At 56.1% G+C, this 14,772-nt stretch overlaps 1 long non-coding RNA gene across 2 annotated transcripts; it reads left to right on the plus strand.

Annotated features, from left to right (window-relative positions):
- The first annotated feature begins 7,112 nt into the window (after window positions 1-7,112).
- LOC120885236 (uncharacterized) lies at window positions 7,113-9,807 on the plus strand. Of its 2 annotated transcripts, none has more exons than XR_005727719.2 (2): window positions 7,113-9,259; window positions 9,343-9,807. It is a non-coding gene; the product is annotated as an uncharacterized LOC120885236 (long non-coding RNA). The 2 variants fall into 2 exon arrangements; XR_013429448.1 differs by having other exon boundaries at window positions 7,113-9,247.
- The last annotated feature ends 4,965 nt before the right edge of the window (window positions 9,808-14,772 follow it).

The raw sequence follows: 14,772 nt of genomic DNA on the forward strand, positions 1-14,772 counted from the left end.
GGCTTGTCCCTTATTCCCCTGGTATGGGAGAGATAAGAAGACTCACTCTTTAGTGCAATATAATTTCTTTTGACCTATCTGCTTGCTACAGACTTATGATGAATAGCCAGAGTGGTTAAAGTCCTTTATCACGAAAGTTACCCCTTGATATAATATTGATTCTTTATAACTAGCTCCAAACACAAAAATCAAACTGTCCACTTGACCATCATCATCATCAATATCATCACAAAGCCTCTGGAATAAAGATCAGCTGCAGCCCGAAAATGCTTTCTATAATCTTCCCAGCTAATCTTTATTTGCTGATGATGAAAAGAAAAAGGGAGGGGGTGGAATGTCACTTGGACGAACATTGTATTTATACGTGTACATATATCAGGTCGAGACGCGACGGCCTCTCGGGGAGAAAACGCAGCCCGCGGGGTCAGGCGCGCAGCGTCCGGCCTCTGGGTCCGGCCGGGGGTCCAGGGACGGGGAGACAAAAAGGGCCCCTGCGGCGGTCTCGCGCGGCAGTCCGAAGGAGCCCACCGCCTCCGCGGTGGGAATCTGTGCGGGGCGTCCTCGGTGCTCCGGCCGGAGCGGGGCGCTCGCCGGGTGGGCTCCGGCGCGGAGGGGCTGGCCGCCCCAGGCGCACTTCAAAGGCCGCCCGCGCAATCCGCGTGCATTTCCCTCAATTAGCGGCGTTTCCTGCCCCCTCGGCCTCTCCGCCCGCCCCGCCCCCCGCGCCAGCTGGGGCTCCGCGCAGGGAGGCCGTTTGCTCCGGAGCGTGCTTGAGTGCGCGTGTGTCCGCGCGTGGGCGCCTGCCGGGGCCCGGGCGCGGGGGGTTGCCCCGCGGAGACCGCGAGGGCCGGCAGAGGCAGAATTGCGGGTGCGGTTCGCGGGGGGGGGGGGAATGGGGCTGGGGGTCACCAGAAGGATCCCGACTCCTCCCTCCTTGAGGCTCCTGGGTTCGGTGCTCCGCCGGCAGCTGTCTTTAGAGGCCCCTCCACGGAACACTGTCCTGGCCCTAGGGCCTTCTCTCCCGCAGTCCTCAGAGGTCACTCAGCAAATGGAGGGTGGATACCAACATACAAAAAACGTGGTGGGAGGCCGCAAGGGCCAAACCTTGCATACCCTGCCCCCTCCCGCATTTGCTGTTAGCGGATTGGGGACTACCCTAGGGCTCCCCTCTTTCGCCTGGATTCTGCTTGAACAGGGAGGACCTTCTACCCCGCTTCCGTGTCATTTTCACTCCTGGAGCGTCTTCAGAGCAGGTCCCCGGGGACGTGGGGCATTGTCTCTGGCACCCCTGTGTGGGCGGCACCAGGGGGAGGGTGGGGACCTTGGGCTTCCGGTTGGAGGCCACGTGTGGCATCTCCCTCCTCCCCCATCTCATTTGGTCATGGACTGGCTCCCTTGGGCTGGGCTCCAGTTCATCAGAGGCCATCTAGTGCCACGGTCATCGACTATGTGGGGGTCACTTGGCTACGGCAGCAGGGGAAGCCTGGAATGGAATCCCAGGGCGGATTTCATATCTTGGGCCCTGCCCAGGCTCTTCCAGAGCCCAGCAATGGCATGGGGGTGATCCAAGGACCTTGGGGACACCAAGGTCAAGTGGAGGCCCTAGGGCCTGCCTGGCTCAGTGGGAGGTGTGCCAGTGGGGTGAAGGCAGGAAGCTCCTTGCACCTAGGCCTTGGCTCCCCAAGTCTGTGTCCCTGGCACAGACCCTGGGGAGTTCTGCCCACTGCACTGTGGCCCAGGACCAAGAACTACCACTCTTCACAGAGTGTCCAAACAAGTTTTAGAAAGCAGGCAAAACTCTGATGTGACTTTGTGTGCAGCATTTGGGCTTTCTCCTTGTCACAAATGCCATTGCTTTGGCTCCAAGCCTTGCCTGAGCGTAGAGATGAAATTCTGCAGAGAGCTGGGTTGGTGAAGAGGAACTTGCTCTCAGGTCACTGAGTGCCAGAAGGGGGATGGTGAGGTCAAGTGGGTTGGGGGTCCTGCGCTCACTCAAGGGTGAGTTTTTTCACTGTGACATAATGGGCTGGGTTCTGAGGGGACAGACCCTGTTCACCATCCTGGAAGGCCAGGCAATAGGAGAGGAGGACCAAAGTCAGATACATGAGAATCTGTTTACAATTCCCAGGACATCAAGATGGCAGAAGAAACATCTGGAACTCGGCAATATGATTTGATTTGCTAAATGAATGAGCAGTATGTCCCCATGTGAGGACTTGCTAATGATTGTGCTTGTCTATGCAGAGGGGACTGCAAGCAATGAGGCATTTCTCTCGACCTAGAGGAACCAGGTTCAACAAGAAGGACAATTTCAGAACTCAAGAGCTTGCACCTGCTGTCACGAAGATGAAAATTTAAGTGGCCAGTTCTGCAGTGTGTGGTAAAGCCAGCATTGTAAAGTGGGCTAGCAATTTCATAAAACCAGGCTCACCCACATTTCTGATGGATACTTGTGCATGGTTCTTGAGAAGTGCCAAGGTCTTCCGTGTCCTCAGTGAGCCACTGAAAGGCTATGATTTTGTTACAGTCATCTTGCCAGGGACAGTTCCACTCTGCGCTGCTGGCTGAGTGACCTGGGCAAGCAGTGAGGCCTCATGACAGCACAGGTAAGGAAAGGCATCCTCAGAGGCTGAGATGTGAGGATACAAGTGATTGCAACAGTGTCGATGACAGTCAGGGCCAAAGAGGAAATGCTTCCTGATTGGAGTCATCATGATGGGAAATAGCCTGGCAGAGGGGTAACAGCCTGGAGAGAGCTGGGGAAAGGGGGTCAGGAATGCCAAGAGAGGAGAGGGGGAGGCGGCCAACCTAGGGACTCAGCAGTCACAGGCCACTGGGGAAAGCGGGGACTTGAAGGCAGCACATTACTGTGAGCCACACACAGGACAGGGCGTCTCTGCTGTCTGCACTGTCTACCTGGTGTGAGGCCAGCACCCCTCCAGCAGTGGCTCTGGCTCTACTCTACCATTGGCCACTCTCTGCACCCATCTTCCCATGGCTGGCTCTCTCCATCTCAGTTCCAACTTCAGGTCACCTCTGACGGCTGAGCTTAAGCATCACTGTTAAACCCCAGGCTAACAGAACCATGTTAAAGGCTGAGGGGTAGCATTTGGTGACTGATTCTGTGGGAGTGGTTTTTCTCTTGTGGCGAGTTGGAGACAAGGTGATATCCTTGCTCAGGTGGTCCAAGCATGTCCACTCCCTGGCTTCCTCGACACACCTCTGTAGCTCCCAGAGTTCTGCAGCGGCCTTTGCTTGTGAGGTGCTGCTGATTCGGATCAGTCATCCCAAGGCCAGGCCTTACACACCTGGCTTTACACATGTGCACCTCTTCTGCAGACTTCAGCATTGGGAGGGTGTTTCAGAAACACTTCCTTAGGCACCGACTGTGTGCAGGGCTGAGCAGATGCTGGGCATGGGGCCTGAGCTATTCCTGTAAAGATACACATGGTACACGTGCCTGAGGTTAGATTCTGGCTGCTGGCCCCTTCAGGTTCCTGGACTACGCCAAGGGCAGTGCGCTCAACTGCTACGGTGCTCCTGGACCTTTGGCCTCTCGTTCCCTGGATGCTCAGGTCTGTGTACTGAGCACCTATCATAGGTGGCATCAAATCAGGCCCTTTACCTGTGTTCTTCCTGTCTCCAACTTCTGCAGGGGCTTGGCTTACCCATCTGTCTCTCAGTTGCAAAACTCAGTGTGATCAGAGTTGTTGGCCAGACCCTCTTTGTCTTTTCTGGAGAGTGAGGTTGGACTCTTTGCCCACTTGCTGGTGGAGTCAGGACTCTCACTCTGAGGGTGAGCTGTGCCCAGGCCAGTGCTCCCTTTGGCTTTTCTTGCAGCATCTGATTGCTCTCTTTAGAAGCTCTAAGCAGGAGAAGGGTGACCTCGCCCTTCCTGATGCAGTTGCTGTTGTTTGGCGGGATTCCTGGGGCACAGGATGTTTCCCCTACAAACAGATCTGTGAATGGCTGCATTTCATGCCTTTGTTGCTTTGGCCCCTCTGTGCCCTCTGAGCCCCCCTCCCTGGTCACCTCACACCTCTTCTCTCTGAACATCTGGTCTACCTGAGATAATCTCTGCTTTCACTTCCTGGCTGATTTTTGATTCAGTCTACAACTTTCTTTCCACTTTCTTTTCCTTCTTCTTTTTTTTTTTTTTTCTTCCATGCTGGAATTGAACCTAGGGCTTGCACATACCGAGCACAAGCTTCACCACGAAATCACACCCCTAGCCCTTCTACTTCTCTGGGCTAATGAGGGAAGAGGATGGTGCGGATGGTGTGTGGAGCTTTGGAATGTGGCAGAGCCACGTGGAAACTCTGACCCACACCCTGGGCCCAGTCCCATGTTGGGACAGCGTTCAGTTACAGAAGAACCACAGGGGGAGATGGGTGGGAGACCAGGTGTTCAGCAAAGATGTGAGTGACTGGCACAGATGCAGGTGAGCCATCCCATGGCCAGGCTGCCTGCTGATTAGCTCCACCCGGAACATGGCGGCCTGTGAGGGGCACAGGCCACCGCCAGCACCGTCCTGGGGAGCTCCCCACAACAGGACCTGTGCCTCGCTCTGAGCTTGCAAGGACCTTCCCTTTCTGGCGGGCTCCTGCGAAGGTGGGCACCCAGGCCCCTCATGCACCTGTGTTTTCAGACGCTCGTGCGGCAGGACACAGGCAGTGTGCGCTGCTAGACATTTCCCGCGCTGTGCTGTGGACATGGGGGACCTGGAGTGCGCGTGCTGGCTTTTCCCCAATGGCTCCCGACAGCCCTTTCACTCAGAGTAGAACACCACGGCAGCCCTCATATCGACCTTCTGCTTTGTGGCAGGGAAGGGAAGACAGAGTGTCTCTCTGCAGACACGGGGGTACACACAGCTTCTGGTTGTCAACATGTGCTTCAGCGTCCCGGGTTGTGTGTTTGCTGTTCTAACAGCGCCTCTGCCACGGCGATGACCACAGTCGGTGAATTCGTCAGCCCCTCTGCGTCTGTGGGAAGAGGGTAGACTTGCAGGAAAAGGACCTCTCGGCCACTTTGGTCTGTAGGGTCTTCTCCACACTGTCCACACTGGTGTGTGCAGAACCACATGGAGTTTTATGAACTACCTTCCGTGTACTCCTTTTTGGAAAGGGCATCTTCTGTATGTTTAAGCATTGTTATATACATGGGAGCCGCTTACTAATGCTCTGAGGTAGTCATCCAGTTGTGGATTTGTGTGGCTGCAGAGTATAGTTTCATTAATGCACTTGCAGGTTGCAGGAAGCAGGAGTACTAGTATCTCTTGACCACATTTTCTGAAATAGTGGAATTTCTTCATCCAAGAAGAAACACGTCATGGCAGATGTAGCAGCATTAGGAAAATAATGTTGTACTGGGAGAATGCTGAGAGAACATTTGAGACACTTGGTCAAAGGTCACACTCTTTGCCAGGTGCAGTGGCGCATGCCTATAATCCCTGCAATTTGGGAGGCTGAGACAGGAGGATCGAAAGTTCAAAATCAGCCTCAAGAACTTAGTGAGGCTCTCAGCAACATAGTGAGACCCTGTCTCAAAATTTAAAATCATCCATCCATCCATACGTACATACATAAAAGGGGCTGGGGTTGTAGTTCAGTGGTAAACCACCCCTGGGTTCATCCCTGCTACCAAACATAAAAAACACAGGTCCCTGCCTTTGCTGTGTCAGTCTCTGTTCAGTCCCAGGGAGCTGGAGGCAGCCTCCTGTTTCAGCATCATTGTAGAGGAATAGTCGCGGACGTGGAAAACGCCACCTTTCCTTCTCTTCTTTCCTGAGGTGAAATTCAGAAAACAAGACTCAGCCTCACCATCGAGAATACGCTGGCGTTCCCTACATCTAACTTCTTAGGTGACTACCCTCTCAATCCAGTTCCAAAACATTCTGCCTGTCTCAACCCGGCTTTCTAGAATCTCTATGACCGTTCTTGTTTTGAGGTTGGGTTTCGCTGATGGCTCAGCACCCCTCCTGCTCCGGCTCTTGAAGAGTTGGCACTGCAGGGTCACCCACAGGCCCAAGCAGTGACTTTTACAGGAAGGTCTCGAGTAACCAGCTTGGCCGACTTGGGGTGGAACTGGCTCCTTGGTGTGGCTTAGCTAGATACACCCTTGGTGACGTCCCTGAAGGACGGACTCAGTCCAGGGCCACGGGAAGCGATCGGGGGTTGCCTCTGGGCCAGCGTGACCCTGCTGTCAGCCTTGGTGTCAGTGGGCCCAGGGGAGCCTCTGTCCACACGGGAAGGGTTGTGATCCAGGGTTATTAGCATGTCCCCACGTTTCCTCGTGTGTAGACTCTGATTCTGGAGGGAAATCCTCCAGATTTTGGCCACCTGTAATGTAGGGCCTGACTGTTCAGGTGGTCTTTATCTCTATGGTCGTATTTTTGAGGAAATTGCTGAGACAAACCCTTCACAGTGAAACTTCAAACAGGATGAGTGTCCTGAGAGCAGGATGCGGTGGTCACGTCACCATGGGGATCTGCTGCAGGTTCAGGAACACAGGGCGCTCCTTGACTGGCACCTGTCTGTCAAACATCAGAAGCCCAAGTCTCCCAGGGTGAAGACTCCGATGGTTCCTTTATGTAGCATTTTCCAAAGATGTTGGCTGTAAGGAAAACTCACAGGTGACCCACAATTGTACCAGAAGAGCTCAGCTGCTTGACCGTGGCGGGGGACCTGGTGTGGAGTCTTCTCCTCTGGGACAGTGGGAAGCACCCTGGCACTGGTCTGCAGAAACCCTACCTCCCTGCAGACTCCTGCTGGGAGCCATCCCCAGGCAGGTCCAACAGAGCCTGCGAGCAGATTTCTGGGAGCTGCGGACTCTGGGGGCAATGGCTGCTCAGGGTGGTGTCTGTGCAGGGCGTCTGTCTCTGCCACTGAGGGCACCCTGGAGCTGGGGCGGGGTGGTGTCCTTGCCCTGGGGGCCACTTTGGTGTGAGGGGTGGCTGGACATGAGGAAGAGAAGCAGCAGCTTGCCCGTGGGATGGCAGGCCAAGGGCACCCGCTGGCCGGCACCAGGAGGAGTCAGGGAGTGAGGGAGGGGCTTTTCTGGGGGAGGGGTGGGGGACAGCCTGTCCTGGGCAGGGGGTGTGACCTTCGCCCAGAGGGCGCTGGGGGGCTGCTCCTGGGGGTGCCCGAGGCGGGCCTGGGGGCAGCCTGGCCTCTGCCCCTCCCCCTGCCACAGGGGACACATTGTCCTTGGAGGAGTGGAAGGTGGTGCTGCGGAGCCAGACGGGGTGGGGGGGAGACTCCCGTAAGGACCCAGTCCATTGCAGCCGAGCACCAAGCACCCTTTAGGGTGGCAGGAGCGGGCCCTGGGGACCGCTGTCTGTGTGGTTCCAGGAGCTGTGTGCAAGGTGGCTGCCTCCTGTGAGTGGAGGAGGGTGCTCCGGTGACAGGTGCAGGGCCCTAGAGTGGGAGGACGCGGTGGGGGTAGGGCCTCAGGTGGCTGGCGCCGCTTCCTGAGACTTTTGTTATGATGTGTGAGGGTCTTCAAAGTGACTGAGGATGGCTTATGAAGAAAGCCTGCTGTCATTTAACCATGCAGCTTCAGGCTCCGTCTCGGGAAGACTAAGGCAGCAGGCGCTGGGCAGACCAGCCGGCATGGCCGCGAGTCGTGCTTTCCGCCTCTCTGGACGCCTTTCCGGCTGTGGGGTGATGGAGGGTTAGCTCAGACTCCTAGGAGACCATTAGGTGAGTGATTCTGTTTCAGAAGGCAACTGCCTGACGACCTGATTCAACTAGCCAGTCGGCAAGGCCTTGCCTCAGGGATGCAGAGGCGTGTGAGTGTGCGCACGTGTGTGCGCCTGTGTGAGCACACGGGCCCTGTGTGTGCTGGCCAATGTGAAGACTTGAAGACTTGAAGACAGAGTCCACTGGGTGAACCCTCAGTTAGAAGCGGCTCAGGGAAGAGCCTGAGTGAGCGCACGTGTTCAGAAGCAGCTGTTCTGGGAACTGAACTGGGCTGACACGGCTTTAGCTGGGTCCACAGACGCACATCCCTAACGTCACTTCCTTAGAGGTGACTTCCAGTGACACCGAGCCTGCTCCATGTTGGCAGAGATTTTCTCTGGAACTTCAGTTTTGGGTGAATGTGGTAAAATTGAAGGCTTTAGTTGTTTTATTGCCGTGGAGCTTCCGTGGCCGACGAGGGAGCGGGCTGCACTGAGGGGAGTCTGCCCCCTGTGGTTCTTGCCCTTCCCTTGTGAGGGAGGGGACTAGATGGGTGCCTCGGGTCTGCTCGCCGAGTCTGTTGCCCGCACCTGCATGAAGACCAGGGGCTGCCGGTCTTCCTCTGCTGACCGCTGCTTGTCCCCGCACAACCACTTCTCTCCCGTGAGCGTGGCCGGAACCTGGCAGCTGACGGCACCTTGGAGGCCTGAGCTGAAGTGCTCTGAGCTCTGAGTTGCGGCCACTGTGGGCGACCATGTGTTTCCTGTGAGTGTGGAAGAAATGGCGGCCCAGAGTCAAGACAGGCTGCAGGCTGCCGTGTGGACAACTGGCATTTGGAAAAGCAGCCGTTTCGACCGTTCGATAGGCAGCGTGCGAGTGTGGGGGGGCTGCTGCCGCAGCAGTCCTGGCTGTGGCCCCGCACTGGCAGGAGGCCTTCCCGTCCTGGGATTTTAAACATTAAGGCTTGACACGGGAAGCCACGCCCTGTTTGTCAGGCTAAGCTGTCTTCCCATTTGTTTCTGTTTGGAAAGTAAGGTTCCTGGCTAAGCACAGGGTTTTCACTTAGCCTGACCTCAGTTCTGTGGTCATTGGCCTTTGAAAGCACGGCAGCAGTCGACGTGAGCCAGAGCTGCAGCGTGGTCCCAGCAGCCACAGGGCAGAAGCAGTGCCTTCACCTCCTGGTGGGGTGTTGGTGTGTCAGCAGAAGACAGGTAACCGCGAGTAGGCCCACAAGTCTGACTGGCTCACAGTGGGTTGGTCGGGTCCAGCCGCTCTTTACAGCAGTGAAATCTGTAAAAGGGCCAATTTGGGATGTTTTAAGAGTGGATTTCATTAACGAAAATGTTCTGTAGGATACAGACCCCTGTTACTCACTTCAAGGCACGTAGTCACCTTTTACCCAAGGAAGACGGAGAGGAGGCCGATAGATGGAGGTTGTTAGATGGCCTGCACCCAGTGGACCTGCACTCCAGTCCTTGCTTCGTGAGTGACGTCACAGATGGACTTCCGAACACTTAACCCGTGCCCCCGCGTGGGAAGGCCAGCTGGACACTGGCACGGCTGGCAAGGTAGAAGAGCAGGTTCGTTTTTCTAGAGTCTCACTTTATTGCCTGATTCATCCTTTCCTTTTGCTTATCCTGTGGTTTTGCTTTTTAAAAATCAGCCTTTGAATGAAAGATCTGGTTGCAGAGTGATCCTGGAGGTCCAGGTGACGTCCACTTCACGAAGCAGCAGCCTGAGAGCTGAGCTGCCACAGAAACCGGGCACTGTGGGCGATTACCGTAAAGATGACTGGGGGATCACGGATGGCGGGGCCTGTGCTGGGCCTCGGAGACATCGCCGTTTCGTCGTCACCTGCCAGGAGCACTCTCCGTGCCACGTGGGCCGTCCCAGTGCGCCCCTCGCTGAGGACTGTCATTATAATTCATACTGGAATCAGTTGGAATTGTTTCCTTCCCAGTCACATGGTACTTGATTCTACCAGGACGTTATAAACACAAACATATTAACTACCCGTATTCTGCGTCAGACACACATCTTAGGTACCTCAATGTGGAGAGATAATTTAGTTGCTATTATTTTGTCACAATGCACCAATTTCAAAGAGAATTAAAATAATATCACATGGTGTGTGTGTACGTGTGTGTGTTTTAATCCCACCGAACTCTGAGTGTGTTTGCTCTTAGAATCAGCTCCCAGATCCTGCAGCCTTGGCTTTTGCTCCTGGTTCTGGATGGCTGACACAGCTTTCCCCTGGTTTTTCTCTCTTCTCACCGGCGTCTCAGTCTCCAGTACCATTTTTAGCATGTTAATCAACTGTCTTTATGTGATTTTAAGGTCAGATGCCAGTGGCTTTGGTGCACGTTGCTATATGTAGAGTGAGGGGGATCACCAGGGCCCTGGCCTCCCTGGGGGCTCTGGAGACAGCTCCTTGGTCCCCCCAAGCCCGCTGGTGTGGGGTCCCAGCACGGACGCGTTAGCCGCGCCCGCTTTGCCCTGAGAGCCGGGACCTGCCGGTTGTACTGTGAGGACCTCGGCTGAGGGGTCATTGGCAGAGGGCTCTTCCCGTGGTCCTCTGGCCTGCGGAATCTCCCAGAGCTGAAGGGCCCCGGGCTCATTTTCCTTCCTCCTGTACCTCGCAGTATCCTTTCTTGGGGGAGAAGCTGTTTACACTATGAAAGGAAGGTGCTGTTCACGCCTGGGGGTGCTTGCCTGCCGTTAGGGGTGTCCTGGAGACTGGCTCTCCATCCTGACTCTCCATCCTGACTTCCATCCATGACGACGGAGGCTGGCTGTGGCGCTGGCTCTGTCCTGGCCTGAGATGTGGAAGTCGGGCGTGTCCTGAGGTGGTTGAGGCTGCTGGAGCCAAGTGGCAGAGACCAATGTCCTCTCACACACAAAGAAGATGGCAGCCAAGTGGCTTTGGGTGCACATTATGATCTGTGTGTGGACAGCAGGACAGACCTTCTCTGTCCTCTCTCCTATGCCTTTATTTGGAGATCCAAGCACACTTATTCTTGATCATTGTGAGATGATTCGAAGAGCAAACATACTACTTTTGTTGTCATCAGAAGAAGTTAGCAGACACATCTCTGCATTTGACAAAATCTGACTCAAGGAGAAAGAATCCTGGCTACTTAGCTGGGCAGGAGAGAGGGCCAGTCACCAGCAAGGAAAGACCGTCCCGTCCCATTCCGGGGCCTAGTGTGGACTCTGGGTTGAGATGTTTGAAGGGACGGTAGCTCTAAGTCTTTTCATGCTGGTGCAGTTTTCCTGCCTTTCTATCAGCCTGTTCCCTGCTCACGAGGAAGCTGCTTCTGGAAGACCCTCTGTGGACCCTCGTCTCATAGGACTCTCCAAACGCCCTTCTCTGCCCCAAGTTTTCCTTTCTCTGGACCTGGCCAACTCTGTAGGGTCATTGTGAGCCCCCGGTAGACGCAGGGCCAGATGCTGAGGCCAGTGTGCCCGGGCCTGCCCGTGGGAGGAGCGACCCCTGCAGAGCCTGTCTGCCTGGAGGGGCTTTCCATCTCCCTCTGAGCAGGGCTTCCGGCAGGGGCAGGCCTGGGCAGCATCTCAGTAAACCAATGGAAGCAGCTTCCTTTATTCACGTGTGGAGTGGACTAGCATTTTGGAGGAAGGTTCTTAAGATGAAGACCGGTTTCATGGAAGGTCAGTGACCTTTGACCACTAGATGTCCTAAAGAATTCTGCAGCCATGCTGTGCAGTCATGGGGAGGGCCACCGAGTGGGCAGAGGCGTCTCTGCCCTGTGGCTGTGGACATGTGCATGTGACGGGACAATTTGGTGACATGTCTCTTGAATGCCGAGAGCCTCGAGTGCTTAGGGCTGCTGGCGAAGGCAGCATCTGAAGCAGCAGTGGCTCGTGAGCGGGGGGCTTTTGTTTGTCCCCCACGGTCCCGCTGACTGTCACCCACGTGCTTTCCTCCTGCCTGCTGGGATGTGTGTGGTATCACCAGGCAGACACATGGGGACGCCCACAGCTGGAGATGGGCACATGGAAGCCATGCACGCACAGAAAGAACTAGAACCCCGTGTTAGCTCAGGCCGTGACAGTTCAGCGAAGGATACCTCTCAGGAGAAGGGACTGTTCTGTGACGTGGGCCTAAGGCCCTCAGTGTGTGACGGTAGACAGAGCCTCGGGACATCAACGTAGAGGAAGGTCAGATGAGTTGTGTCAGGTCTTGACTCAGAGGAACAAAGGAGGGGACGGAAGCCTTGCTGATGAGCACAGGCTCGCTAACGTCCCACACCTCTGCTGACTGAGGGCTTCCTGCACCCCGGATGGACAGTGGCCAGAGACTGGGAGTCCCACCCTGAGTGCGCTGGGGGAGGGATCGGGGAAGGAGCACTTACCACGCAGGTGTCAGAATCGGAACGTGGTCGGTGATTATGGGGTCTCATCTTCGTTTTGCATCTGATTTTTAAAAATCTAGCAAACATGGGGAACCTCTGCAAAGGCAAGTCCCCTTGCAGCTCCAGCCCACGCGGGAGGCTCACGCAGACGTGTGTCTCCTGAAGACAGCAGCGGGTGGAACCTCGCACGCGCGGGCGTCCTGGGGAATCCGCTGACGAGGTCATTCCTTCCTCCCTGTGCTCTTTCCAGGCCACATGCTGCCACCACGGGATGGGGACTGGGCAGGGAGGGAAGGACGAATGTGACTCTCAGGCACGTTCAGGGGCCTCACAGGGCCGGTGCCGTCAGCTTCCAGAGGCTGACAAACACCAGACGAGAACACGAATGAGGAAAAGCTGATTTGGGGCCATGACCCCAGAGACTGGGTCCATGGGTGCACGTCTCTGTTGCTTTGGGCCTGAGGCCCCTCCCCAGGGGCCTGCTTCCTCTAGCCACGCCCTTCACCTCCCGGAGTCCCTTCAGCCGTCAGTGAATTGATCCACCTTGAGGTCAGAGCCCGGGATCCAGTCACTTCCCACCTGGGCACTGCTGCCCCAGGGACCAAGCTCCACAGGAGCCTTTGCGGGGCTGCCACCCTGCAGTGCCCTGGACTGCGAAGGACCAGGAGACCTCGAGGGACCTGCCAGCGGCTGGCCCGGGATCTATCACTCCACAGGCCATTTGGAGAGATTGCTTGCTCGAGGTCACGGAGTGGCCTTTGACAGCTATTGCTCCAGAAATTCCTTCCCAGAAGGTCCCTGTGGGGTTGGGGAGCCCCCCTCAGTAGGGTAGGCACTTTGCCTAGGTAGCGCGCTGGCCGGCAGTCCGTGGTACCTCCTGGCCTGAAGATGCGGCCCCTGACACTTGCCCACCTCTTCCCAAGGCCTTTCCCTGTGTATCTTCTCCTCTCTGGATGCCACCACCTTGGGGGCAGGAATCAGCCCGTGCATGTCGGGGGACACACATTAGCGCCTCTCATCTGGGAAGCAACAGCCATCTACCCACTCTGGCCTGCTCTGGCACAAAGCAGGAGGCCAGACTACGAACAGGGTGGTCAGTTACTCCCCAAGACAGAAAGAACAGGGAAGTCTTGGTCAGGAAGGTGGGAAATAGGCCCAGGAAGGGGAGAACATATTGCCAAAGAGCGTTCTGCAGATCTGCTGAAGGCCCAGGTACTGTAGCCCAGGAGGCTGGAGTGCTGTGGGCCCTGAGATGTGGGGTGCTGTGGCCCAGGAGGCTGGGGTCCTGTGGCCCAGGAGGTGTGGAGGCTGCTGCTTACCCTTTTAGTGCAGTGAAGGATTCCGGGTGGCGCACCCAGCAGTGAAGCAGGAATTGGGTGACAGTGGGAGTGTTCCGGATGCCTGAGGCGCCCGCCTTGGCAAGGTTACATTGATACAAACTCAGGGTTTTGCAGAGCTGATTTTTCCATAGCTGATTTAAAACAAGGGGGCTGGTTAGGTGTATGGATTTAAAGTGAACGTGTTGGATACTTTCGTGAGTGTGGAGAAGAAACCCTTGTGTGCTGGTAGGTCTTTTGGAAGGTCTCACATCCTGTGAAGTTCATTGTGAGATCAGAGGGAATTTCGGTATGACCATTACATGGCTGTGACTCTCTGGGTTCCGCTGTTGCTTGGGGCAGGTCTGTACCCAAACCGACAGGTGCCCGTAGCCAAGAGAGCCCAGAGGAGACCTGGCAGCTGGAGAGCCACGGGGCGGGCCTGCTGACATGGCTGCCTTGCTCCTGGTGCTGTCCTGAGCCAGTCCAGCCTTTGCCCCTCTGCCAGGCCCACCGCTGCTCCCGGCTCTCCTCTAGCTCCCAAATCCATTCTGGCATTGTATCCCTCACTCTCGGGTCTCCAGCCAGGGAATAGGTTGAACTTACGCAGGAGTCTGAAGGCTGCTTGTCCTCACTGTGTGCCAGGTGGGAAGTCGGGATAAACACTTAACTTGAGGAGACCCGACCGTGAGTCTTTCCTGGACAGGCGAGCGGGCAGCGGTGTGCGCCCACTGCGGCACTGGGAGCGGCTCCGTTCTGGAGGGTGCTCTCCGGGGGAGTCGGGCAGTAGTGAGGCCTGCTTCACTTTGGGGTGCTGTGGTCCAGCACCTGTTTGAAGGAGCAGGCTGTCCTGTGCTCTTGCCTGGCACCTCTGTCACCAGGGCCCTGTGGGTGAAGGACAGGGAAGAACCATTCGTGTGACTCTTTCCTTTCATAATTCAACCTTGTGCAGCAAGAGACAGAAACAGGGTTTTTATAGGTAGGACTGAGTTTAGTGTTTTTCCTATAAAATAATTTCCACAAATTTAGCTTCGGGCTCTCCCTCTCTGTCTGATATAGGAGACCTGACTCGGAATTCAATTTTTTTGGACATCCATAAAATGCACACTCCTATGACCCCCAGGAAACTCTTGGTGTTATTCCCGTCAAGGGAGCTGCTGGGACTGCAGGCCTGCTGCCCTCCTCCGGGCACCTCTCTTGGTGCCTCTCCTGCCTGCTGCACAGCTGTGATGCCCGCCATCTCGGGCTCTTTCCTGGCAGGTGCCTGGTGCCTGGGCTGTCCCCACTGCAGGCCCTGGGTGCTGGGTGCGACCTCTTCCCGGGCTCCGGGCATCCTCAGGAGGGGGACTCTGCTCATTCCTGGGTCTCTGTGCTCTGCAGGAGGTGGTGACGGTCCCTGTGCTG

The sequence above is a fragment of the Ictidomys tridecemlineatus genome, chromosome 13 (genome assembly GCF_052094955.1).
Source record: "Ictidomys tridecemlineatus isolate mIctTri1 chromosome 13, mIctTri1.hap1, whole genome shotgun sequence".
Lineage (NCBI taxonomy): Eukaryota > Metazoa > Chordata > Mammalia > Rodentia > Sciuridae > Ictidomys > Ictidomys tridecemlineatus.